The sequence below is a fragment of the Mya arenaria genome, chromosome 9, assembly GCF_026914265.1.
Source record: "Mya arenaria isolate MELC-2E11 chromosome 9, ASM2691426v1".
Lineage (NCBI taxonomy): Eukaryota > Metazoa > Mollusca > Bivalvia > Myida > Myidae > Mya > Mya arenaria.
In genome coordinates, this window is record NC_069130.1 from 64,015,181 (window position 1) to 64,027,948 (window position 12,768).

A 12,768-nucleotide genomic window follows, 5' to 3' on the forward strand; every position below is an offset into this window, starting at 1 on the left:
CCATTCCCTTGTTGACCTGCTGACATTGACAACAATAGTGAGTCCTCCATTCCCTTGTTGACCTGCTGACATTGACAACAATAGTGAGTCCTCCATTCCCTTGTTGACCTGCTGACATTGACAACAATAGTGAGTCCAACATTCCAATGTTGACCTGCAGACATTGACAACAATAGTGAGTCCACCATTCCACTGTTGACCTGCAGACATAGACAACAATAGTGAGTCCACCATTCCACTGTTGACCTGTTGACATTGACAACAATAGTGTGTCTAACATTCCATTGTGACCTGCAGACATTGACAACACTAGTGAGTTTACCATTCCACTGTTGACCTGCTGACATTGACAACAATAGGGAGTCCACCATTCCCTTGTTGACCTGCTGACATTGACAACAATAGGGAGTCCACCAATCCCTTGTTGACCTGCTGACATTGACAACAATAGTGAGTCCACCATTCCACTGTTGACCTGCAGACATAGACAACAATAGTGAGTCCACCATTCCCTTGTTGACCTGTTGACATTGACAACAATAGTGTGTCTAACATTCCACTGTTGACCTGCCAATGTTAACAACATAGGCGAAGTGTCTTGAGTCATGTTTTCCTAGCGTTGTGACAGGGGCAAAAGTGTAAAATGCTTTTAAGGCCCAGGAAGCAAACAAGTGTGTATAGTTAATAGAGCTGTCAACCTTACAAGCCCACTGTCGCCAACCACATGCAACTGGCCACGACTAGCGACAATTGGCCAGGATTCAATAAATAGTTCTTGTCTCTTCCTTACTTAAGTCAATTTTACATTTTCATTGTTGACTTAATAAAAGAGCTTTTGTTTTTTTAAATGTATAAGTTTATGTTTTAAATAAAGTTACTTCATGAAATTATCAAGTAAATATATCAAATGACCACTGAAATACTTGAAAAAGAAAAATGACAGAAGTTCGGAAATGATTTAATTAGTTCCATTAATACCGCCCAGGGTCATTAGCTACAATAATATGTTAGTGCGCTGCAGTTCATCAACATAAAATTAATGGTAGCTCTGAAGGTGATATTTTTTGGACATTAAAATGTTTGAATATTGCCAGCCCACTACTTAAGAATTAATTAATTGATAAATTAATTGGCTTTTTTTTTAGTGTAGGCTAGTAGGCTAATGTATAAGGTTTATCAACTAGAATAGATAAATTATCACATACACGACAATCTATGTACATGTATACACTATTATCATTCACTCATTTGTACCAGCAGGGTGCATTTTTGTATACATGTATTTCCACTAACAGTACAGAATGTAATTTTAATTTCTACATCGGTTATAAATCAATCTTTTGAAGAGGACACTACGAAATTCTTAGGGCCCTCTGTGCATCAGCGCTCAATTATTCTAACATTATGATTGGCCAGCAGCAGAATAAACCAAATTTTGGTCGAACGAGATTCCAGTGCTACATTAACCAATATGGACTTGTACCATACTGGAGCATTGCACAGCTTAGAGATGTATCGGCATTTTGGTTTCCCTTAAAAACAAATCTCATGTTGTTACCAGATGGTAGGATGCCCTCATTCACAAGTTGAATTTTTCCATTCACTGATGTTCCCGTTTGAAGCCCTAGGAATTGATTGGCTGTATTCCTATTTCTTATTTATTGATAAATGTAATCAATAAGTTAGTTGGGCCTCATTGTGCTGCAATTTTGATCTTGAAGCATGTCCATCTTAAAGCTGCACTCTCACAGATTGAACGTTTTGACAACTGTTATATTTTTTGTCTTGGAACGAGCCATTTTTTGCCAAAATCCATGGAAACCAGTTATATAAGACTGCTGACAAAAAAAAATGATCGTAGATTTTTATATTTAAGTTCAAAAATAGATGTTTTATGCATTTTTCTTAAAGCGTTAGTAACGGTTTAAGCCATAAAACATTAATTTTCGAACTTAAAGATAAAAATCTACGATCAATTTTTTTTCTGCAATCTGATATCATTTTTTCTGCAGATATTTACGCAAAAATTTGGTCTTTCCAAGACAAAAAATAAAAAAGTTGTAAAAATGGTAAATCTGTGAGAGTGCAGCTTTAAAGTGTAAACTATGTATACAATAAAAAAAAAACAATCTCAGTGCGAAGTGTCTTTAAGGATTTGACCATTCCTCTGGCGCTAAGCAACTAAACTCATCTTAGGACAAGCCTTTGTTGAGTTAATGAGCTTTGGCATGTACTTGCTTGATTTTTTGTTCAAGGTAAACCAAGTTGGCAATGGTCTCCTTGCCTCTGGCCAGGTCTAAATTAACAAGGTCACATGACAAGAGTAGAGAACTGTCAGCCAATCAGAATGCAGGGCAGCTGAGATGACAGTACTTGACAACCTGAGGCTCTAGCATGCTCTGTTGATCCTCCAATAGGAAGGCATGAGTGAGTAATTAGAACATTATTTTATTGTTGCCATACCAGAAAGGCCAACCTCTAGTTTGTGTACTTGTTTGATACTTTTCTTAAAATGGATTATGAATATTCATGACATTGGCTGTTTGGTATAGATGGGTTTTCGAATTAAGGTTATGAGATGGCTAGTGAGTTTGATTGATAGCTTTATGGATGAAGCAAATGTAAAGAGAGGTTTGCTTAGACAAATTAATGGGTTTTATTAATTGCCTGTGTAAATAGGCCTGGTTATACTGTCTTTATGAAGAAAAATGCATGTTAAAGTTGACAGGTGATGAAGCAGTCTATAAAGTGAAAGAGAGTACCTGCTTTATTAGCGTACAAGTTTTTCACATGCATCTTTCAGGTGCATCTGTGCAGTTGACACTTTGATGACAATATTTATATTCAAATACTGCCTTATAATAAGGCCACACCAAATTAATGTTTAGTTCCTGAGATTTTTGCCAAAAAAAATTGGAGCGAGCGAGCAAATAAAAATAAAAATTTATTCAATAAAAATAAGAAAGATTGTTCAAAATAATTGCCCTTAAACCCATTTTAATGCCATCTTGAACTGAACCTCTAATGGACATTGGGAAAATGTCGGAATACAAACTATTTATTCATCCGTGTTTAGTACACACATTATATGGATAAATCTAATTTCTTATATGATTAAAACGTACTTTAATATGACAATCATTCATAATAATAAATAACCCTGCTTTTAGTAAAAAGTTTGAAACGACTTATATAAATCTACCTGAATCAGTTTAACATCATATGCAACTGTATTTAGACATAATTTAGGATTGATTTTGGATTTGTAAAAAATGATCACTTACACAGGCATCATCAAACATCAGACTCCATATAACATAGACTAAATTTTGTTTTTATTATCACAGGAAATGCAATGACATGTGCTTATTAAAACAAAAAGAACAAGGGTATTTTTCAGAGTACATTTTTTGGTTATTTAGATGTTTTTTATGCACCAGCCAATTGTATATGCCCCCCCTCCCAGTCTGGAATAGCGTGGACTTTGACTTCCGGTCTCTCAAAACCGGGTAAAATACCCGACCTGCAGGGACAGACTGCTGGTAAAATCCCCCGCAACCCCGAATACCTATGTGAGGCCCATTCCCGACTTTTTTCAATATGAAGACAAAACCACATTCACTAGGCACTGCGGGATCACCTGAAAGGTAAAAACGCAGCCCATTGCCTCTGCTGTCCCCGGTATACCCCTGGAACAAGGGCGAGGGGTGGGCAGGGCAGTGGTTACAATTGACAAGTGCATTACAATCCCGGATTATGTTGCAAATAAAAACAAAATATACGGTGATAAACTTAGGCTTACTTATGTTGAGGTATATCCAGACCAGTGTTTATATCGCTATTTGTGAAAAGATATTTGTTTAAAACTGTTGTCAGAATTTGATCAAAAATGAGCTTGATACATCAATTTGGACCAAACAATGACTCATGTTCCAGTTAAGTTGACCTGTCATCTTCATCATCGTCGTAAACGAGGTAAAATTTTGGTCCCTTGTATTATGACTTGAATAAAATAGTACTAAGTTGATCATTCCTATTTCCATTCAAAACAAGTCACTAATTACGCAATATAATCGCTACCAGTCTCAGATACACATGCTTTATTGCATAATGATTGCTTTAAATAATGATCCTTTAGTGCATGAGACGATCAACAATGATTTCAAGCATACTCAAAACATATTTATTATCAAAAATAAGATTTAATTTCCAAACTTCGAGCCGCATTGTTTATACCGGAAGCCGCCATTTTGATTGAATTTATTGAAACCCATGCTTAACCGATCGATATACAGTATAAAAACACTACGCATCGGTAACTTCTCTTTACAAAAAACACGAAAAGTAGCGTAGAAAAATTATACTTGATTATTTTTAGCCTTTTAATAAATTATTACTTAAAAAAAATCTGCTTCGCGATCAAAATGGAGGTGCGGGCGCACAAAAAAAATAAAAAATTTTTTTTTTACATTTTCAAAAAAATAGGAGCGGTAAATCCGCGGAACGAAATATCAATTTGGTGTGGCCTAATCATATTATTAAAAAATAAATAAATAATATAATAGTAATAAAAATAATAATAGTAATATATGAAAATCAATAACTGTTACAACAATAATAATAATAACAGTAGTAATAATAATAATAACAGTATTAATAATAGTAATCATAATCATATTGATGATAATGATAATAATAATATAAGTATAATGATAATAATTACAATAATAACAACTTTGATAATAATAACAACAATAACAAAAACAATAACTATGACAGTGCTAATGATAATATAATGATAATGATAATATTAACAATAACAATAACGATGGCAATGACAATGACATTGATTATGATAAAGATGATAATAATGATAATAATAATATATTCTTAAAAAACAATTTCCACAAAGACTCGGTGTTCTTCTAACTATATACAATGTTTTCACTGATGCAGAAGTTCCATGATCATAATAGTGGCATACTGCAACAGGCCCCAATGAAATTCCATTTTGATAAACTTATCTTAAAGTGATACTCGTATTTAAGTCGATACATAAACATGTATAACAAACATTACTTTTGAGTGATAAACCTTTAACTTCTTACTAATTAATGCATTTATGGAATTAACTTCTTAATAATTAATGCATTTATGGAAAATAATAATTACTGGTAACAAAATTGTTACTGTGTATTTAATAGCTGAACTTGCTCAAATATAAAATGTCTGTTGGGTCTTAAAAGATTTACAGTGATCTTCTCATAATGTAGATATACTGTGTTTTCTGCACCTTTCATTCAAATTAAACATGGTATCCTTCATGAGAACCATTGTTTTCGAAATATATTCATCCTTTTTAGTAAATAAACACAAGAGTATGAATTATGGTACTGCTTTTTGGGGAGTTAAAGTGCATTTTAAATTCAAACTTCTGAACACATTTATCCATTGACAAATAAAAGGAATCTGGATAAAATAACTGATAGGGCCTCAAACAAGAAACTACCAGAATGTAAAGCTGCAGCTAATTCAAGAGGACTTCCTCATTGCTTGTAGCAACATGTGATTTAAGCTGTTGATTAATTATCATACTAAAAATATGAATATTTTCTTTGAATAACAATTATCATTATGTTTAATGCTTACAATTCAAACGGAATAGACCGACATTTCTGATACCTGTGATTTTACTGGATCAATCAGTGTAAAAAAATGAAAAATGAGCACAGATGATGTAATTTATCATGACTGATTGGAACAGTGATACAGGGTAGTGAGCGTGAAGATTAGTAATCTCTCTATTATCTTTATAAGCAGTTGAGTAATGCTTCAGTCAGTAACAGTGGTGCCTTACCTGAGGTGTACTGTAGGGGGCAGGGATTTCCGATGCTTTTATTTTCACAATATCAAATCTTCCCTGAACTACATTTACATATGAGAGAATTAACGTGTATCTGAAAGACATAAAAAGGGGGTCACAAGATACTAAACTAAAGTATATTTAAAGCATTGGAAATGGCCCTTAATAATTTAAAGCAAAGAAAAGGAATGTGCAAATTAAGTGTTAAAAGGCCCTTGCAAACAAAAAGGATCTTGCAAACAAAAAGCCCTTGCAAAAAAGGACAGTGCAAAGATAAAGGACCTCACAAACAAAAAGGACCTTGTAGACAAAAAGGACCTTGCTAACAAAATGGACCTTAAAGCGAAAGAATAGGCCATTGTGAATTTTTAAGAAAAGGATCTTGCAAATTTGAATCAGTCTACAGTTTACTCTGTCAGGCTTGGTTTTGTTCTGCAAGATTATATTGTTATAATCTGATCTGAGCAATACTGCCTGTTGCTTGATGTCACCTGTGGACTATCTGTAATCACCAAATATTCTTGTTTCAATAAAACAATTGAACAAGGACAGCCATTAAAATAAAATGTTTACAGCACATGGATCCAGAAAAGACACACTGCGTCACAAGACAACAAAAACACATTTCAGATATTTATGGATTTGAGAACAAAAGGAAAACGTTATTGTCTGTTTTGAATGGCTCATTCTCTAAGCCCCTTAATGTGGATATCGGTACTCACCAGTCATAAAAAGACTCTGGAGAGATCAGTACTTACTCGTGGCCAATTCACAAAGACTGTCTGAGAGGACCAGTACTAACCAGTGGCTCTTTCACAAAGACCCTCTGAGAGGATCAGTACTTACCAGTGGCCCATTCACAAAGACCCTCAGAGAATCAGTACTTACCAGTGGCCAATTAACAAAGACCCTATGGGAAGGTCAGTACTTACCAGTGGCCAATTTACAAAGACCCTTTAAGGAGATCAGTACTTACCAGTGTCCCATTCACAAAGACCCTCTGAGGATATCAGTACTTACCAGTGGCTCATTTACAAAGACCCACTGAGGAGATCAGTAATTACCAGTGGTCAATTTACAAAGACCCTATGGGAAGATCAGTACTTACCAGTGGCCAATTTACAAAGACCCTCTTGGGAGATCAGTACTTACCAGTGGCCCATTCACAAAGACCCTCTGAGGATATCAGTACTTACCAGTGGCCCATTCACAAAGACCCTCTGAGGATATCAGTACTTACCAGTGGCCCATTCACAAAGACCCTCTGAGGAGATCAGTACTTACCAGTGGCCCTTTCACAAAGACCCTCTGAGAGGATCAGTACTTACCAGTGGCCCTTTCACAAAGACCCTCTGAGAGGATCAGTACTTACTAGTGGCCAATTCACAAAGACCCTCTTGGGAAGATCAGTACTTACCAGTGGTCCATTCACAAAGACCCTCTGAGAGGATCAGTACTTACCAGTGGTCCATTCACAAAGACCCTCTGAGAAGATCAGTACTTACGGGTGGTCCATTCACAAATACCCTCTGAGGAGATCAGTACTTACCAGCGGTCAATTTTCAAAGACCCTCTTGGGAGATCAGTACTTACCAGTGGTCCATTCACAAAGACCCTCTGAGGAGATCAGTACTTACCAGTGGCCAATTCACAAAGACCCTCTTGGGAGATCAGTACTTACCAGTGGTCAATTTACAAAGACCCTCTTGGGCAATTAATACTTACCAGTGGTCAATTTACAAAGACCCTCTGAGGAGATCAGTACTTACCAGTGGTCCATTCACAAAGACCCTCTTGGGAGATCAGTACTTACCAGTGGCCAATTCACAAAGACCCTCTTGGGAAGATCAGTACTTACCAGTGGTCCATTCACAAAGACCCTCTTGGGAGATCAGTACTTACCAGTGGCCAATTCACAAAGACCCTCTTGGGAGATCAGTACTTACCAGTGGTCAATTTACAAAGACCCTCTTGGGAGATCAGTACTTACCAGTGGTTCATTCACAAAGACCCCTTTTGGAGATCAGTACTTACCAGTGGCCCATTCACAAAGACCCTCTTGGGAGATCAGTACTTACCAGTGGTCAATTTACAAAGACCCTCTTGGGAGATCAGTACTTACCAGTGGCCCTTTTACAAAGACCCTCTTGGGAGATCAGTACTTACCAGTGGTCCATTCACAAAGACCCTCTGAGGAGATCAGTACTTACTAGTGGCCCATTCACAAAGACCCTCTTGGGAGATCAGTACTTACCAGTGGCCCATTCACAAAGACCCTCTTGGGAGATCAGTACTTACCAGTGGCCAATTCACAAAGACCCTCTTGGGAGATCAGTACTTACCAGTGGCCAATTCACAAAGACCCTCTTGGGAGATCAGTACTTACCAGTGGCCAATTCACAAAGACCCTCTTGGGAAGATCAGTACTTACCAGTGGCCAATTCACAAAGACCCCTTTGGGAGATCAGTACTTACCAGTGGCCCATTCACAAAGACCCCTTTGGGAGATCAGTACTTACCAGTGGTCCATTCACAAAGACCCTCTTGGGAAGATCAGTACTTACCAGTGGCCCATTCACAAAGACCCTCTGAGGATATCAGTACTTACCAGTGGTCAATTACAAAGACCCTCTGAGGATATCAGTACTTACCAGTGGCCCATTTTAAAGACCCTCTGAGGAGATCAGTACTTACCAGTGGTCCATTGACATAGGCCCTCTGAGGAGTACAGTACTTACTAGTGGCCAATTCACAAAGACCCCTATGGGAGATCTGTACTTACCAGTGGTCAATTTACAAAGACCCACTGAGTAGATCAGTACTTACCAGTGGCTAATTTACAAAGACCCTCTGAGGATATCAGTACTTACCAGTGGCTAATTTACAAAGACCACTGAGGATATCAGTACTTACTAAAGGTTAATTCTCCAGGCCCCTCTGTACCTACTTAGGCTACTAGTGGCTCTAGGCCTATTGGACATAATTTATTTCACAAAGATTTCTTCACAATCAAGATAAAATGTATGGCATCTGAAATGTAGCAAAATTGCTGAATGTCTGAGGTTTGCATTGGTAGCTGTGCCATGTTTGTTAGCGGTAGCCTAATTGACCAACTATCACTAACAGTACCTGTCTCCCCTCCTCCCTTTCTCCATTCGGCTGCATACTGCTACATAACTCATCTGTGACTTAATGAGCAAAAACCTCAATAATTATGCAGCTGAAATCTCTGCTACATCTACATTAATTTCTCCATATCTGTTGTGCAGTATCAGAGCTGAGATAAGATACAGTTTTAGTGGTTTTGTTTGTGGTACTTCTGATCCTAATAATATCATTGCTATCAGTCCAAGGGCTTATTTTGTTTGTAATGACTGTAATGTATGATGTATTTGTAACATAACCAGGCATAATCATCAACAGGGATTTAAGGGCAAGAAAATGTTCTTTGTAAATCTGAGTTTAGGTACATTGTGTTACTATAACAAGGCAAAACATTGATAGGTGACCTTAGATGTAACTTTCATAATTTCAAATATGTATATTTACACCTAAACTTCCATTTCTTAAATGAACTGCCTTTCGGCAATTGCGTTCATCAATCGATGAATGCAACATCTTCGGATATGTTCGGATCGCAATTCATCGCATAACAATATACATGGAAACTATTGATCTTGTTATTGTTTGTATTGTGTCAGCAGGTCCCGTAAAATATAAGTCGAACATTTTAGAAAGTGTTAATTTATTATATTTCAAATGCATTGAAGTCATAAGTGTTTAAATTTAACGTTTAAAAGTAATTTCAAGTGGTTTTCCTCAACTTTGTTCTCATTTTTGTGTTGCCTGAAAAGAACATAATGCTTAGGTCAATGGATCCAGGTACTTTTAAAGGAAATATTTGAAACATTTCATGCCTCCAGCCCTTAAGCTTTCCTTCTCTGATACTGACACTTCAACATGGTCAGGTAAAGAGTATCAAACTCTTTCTTTCAAGCATTCACTTTGAAACATATATCACATATGCAAGGGACAGAACTCAAACATTGGTCAATGAGTTTTCGCCCGCCAGATCTTATTAACCCGTCTCTTAAAATACATTGTTCATTTTGCAATACTCTAGTACAAGAACTTCCTGACAAATTTAGTTCACGTCCAATCTATGGTTCAACATATCAGTGTTTCTTTTCACCATTTTGGGAACATGGCTCACGTCATTCAGATTGGGAAAATTGTGTCATATTGACTGAAATTGTGAATTCTAATTTGCCAAGAAATGAAACAAGAATGCTTGAGAAGGACTAGACATACGATGATACTATTGTAAGAAAATTTATGTTGTTGTGTACAAAGTATTGAATATTATACTTACTGACGTATCACATCCCTAATGTATATTTAGCACATGTATATTTAGCACATGTATATTTAGCACATGTATATTTAGCAGTTAAGTTGCATATTTTCCAATTTGAAATTTACTGAGTTTGTCTACTACTTAAATCCAAGATAATTTAAAAATAGAGTCAGTATACATGTGTTATATTTAAACAGGTAAACTCGGCTGAGACAGCGACAGAATATTCTTTTAATCATGTTTAATCATGTAAAATGATGTATTTTGGCCTCATACAAGCTTGTATTGACAATTCTAGGCTTGTTTTCTGGAAATAATGTATTTCCCTATTCTGGGACCATTTGGTGTTCAGCTCCTTGAAAACATAGATGAAAAGTGTAAATTCAAGTATAGAAAATTGTTTATTTAAGAACAATCTTCAACTCTTCCTTACAAACATGGTTTGGGGGTCCAATTTTGTGCTCACCTGAGCGCGAAGTGCACAATGTGGGTTATTGTAAATAGGTCTATGTTCAGCATCTGGTGTCCGTTGTCCATCATTTGGTGTCAACATTTGCTTATATACATCATCTCCTCCTAAACCGCCTGACATTTTTTATGAAACTTCACAGGGATGTACCTTGGATGGTACCATTTAAAATTGTTCAAAGAAATGAATTCCATGCAGAACTCTGGTTGCCATGGCAACAAAAAGGAAAAACTTAAAAAACCTTCATGCTTAGGTTTTTGGGTTGTAACATTGTCTACCAACCAGTTTCTTGCACACTATTATGGGAAAATCTGTTAAAATCTTCTTTTCTGAAACTGCTAGGTGTTGACCCTTGACTTTTTTTCATTCCATCGTATAGTGGTATTCTATCAAGTTTGCTGAAATCCAGGCCCGAGGGTCAAAATTGGCCCAGCCCAAGGGGTCACAAGTTTCCTATAGACTTATATAAGGCACACATTTTGTTAAAATCTGATACTTATGACATGACTCTATAAGCAAGGGCAGCAAATCTTGTCACATTATTTCTTGGTAAAACTTGCCCTTGCTTCGGGGGATCACAACTTTCCTATAGACTTATTTGATAATTATGTAAAGTTTCTCTAGAGGCAAGGGCAGCAAATCTAGCTTTATTATCTACCCTGCTCTTGTAGCTTACTTTTGGAATAATTGTCTACGTTTAGAAACAACGGAATATTTTTTTTACTTTTGAATTTTTCTTAATAGTCACTTCTGGGGTGATTGTTATGGGTTTTTTTATAGACATTTTGGTTAAAATAATTATTATATTTCTCTATTTTGTACAATTTTACTTCATAATGAATTAAAAAATCAAACTTATCCATTGAACTAGACCATTATGTATACAGAATTGTACACAATCCAATATTTTGCTTGGATAGAAAAACAAACACATTGTATATAAACATGAATTTAATACATAAATTATGGTTAACTATGCTGTGTATGTTGGAGGATGAGTTATCGTAATATTTTTTGTAAATCTGAAGTGTCTTGGTTCTTATTTATTTTGAATAGCTGGAAGGCTTTTAAATTCTTTAAAGATGCTGATTCATAAGAATTTGACTTCATTGTATTTCAGTATTAGTAAAACTACTATTGACTGGATTACACCATATCAAGTGGCAACTGAAAGGAGCTGGGGCAACAGGAGCCATGGACGCAGCCCTAATATTTCTTGGCAGCAATGGCAATTGAGTGGCAAGCATATTTTTATTTGTGTGCTATTTTTATTTGAACTCTTGCTATGCATTTTTTACACGTCTATTTTGTGATGGTATCCAATAGACATGGTAAAGTGTCATAACCATTGAAAGACAACTGGATAACATGGGTTTTCTTTTATCTAGCTTCCTCAGAAACAAGGGTGGTCTAGTGGTTAAGGTGTCCTCCTCTCACTCTAGAGTCTGTGGGTTCAAACCCCAGCAGGTGTTCTTTCTCATAGCCTCTTAAAAAGCACATACAACTAGTTTCAACCAAGGAACTAAAGTGAGAGGGAATTCATATCAGCTCTCACCTGTCTTCTCAATCAAGCTTATATAATATGGTATCAGCTAGAACAGTTGAGTTGGATTGATGACATGTATGTTGAAAAATTAACAAGGTGACAGGCACAGTACCTTCAAGTGTTTTAATTTGCTTTTAAGATTTGAAATGATGTTTCGTTATATGATAATAATCCGATTTACATGTAAAAAAAGCTTGTATGTACATGTTTGAAAGTTTATATGTCAGTATGAAAGTAGACATCGAAACAGACATCCAAAACAAGCCTTGAAAGTAAAGTTTCAACATAAACATCCTGAACAAGAGCGTTCATAGCACATGATTCAAATTGACTTCCCTATTACCAGGTACACTAGTGAAAAATAAAGCAATAAACCCATTTAATTGCTTACATACTAACAAACAGAAAAATGAAACACATTTCTTCTAGGATGCATGTGCATTTATTTATGGTTTTAATTCTAATTGTGTATGCATAGCATTTTTGTTCCATTAACTCTGTTTGAGCTTCAATCCTTCCTATGCCATCCACAT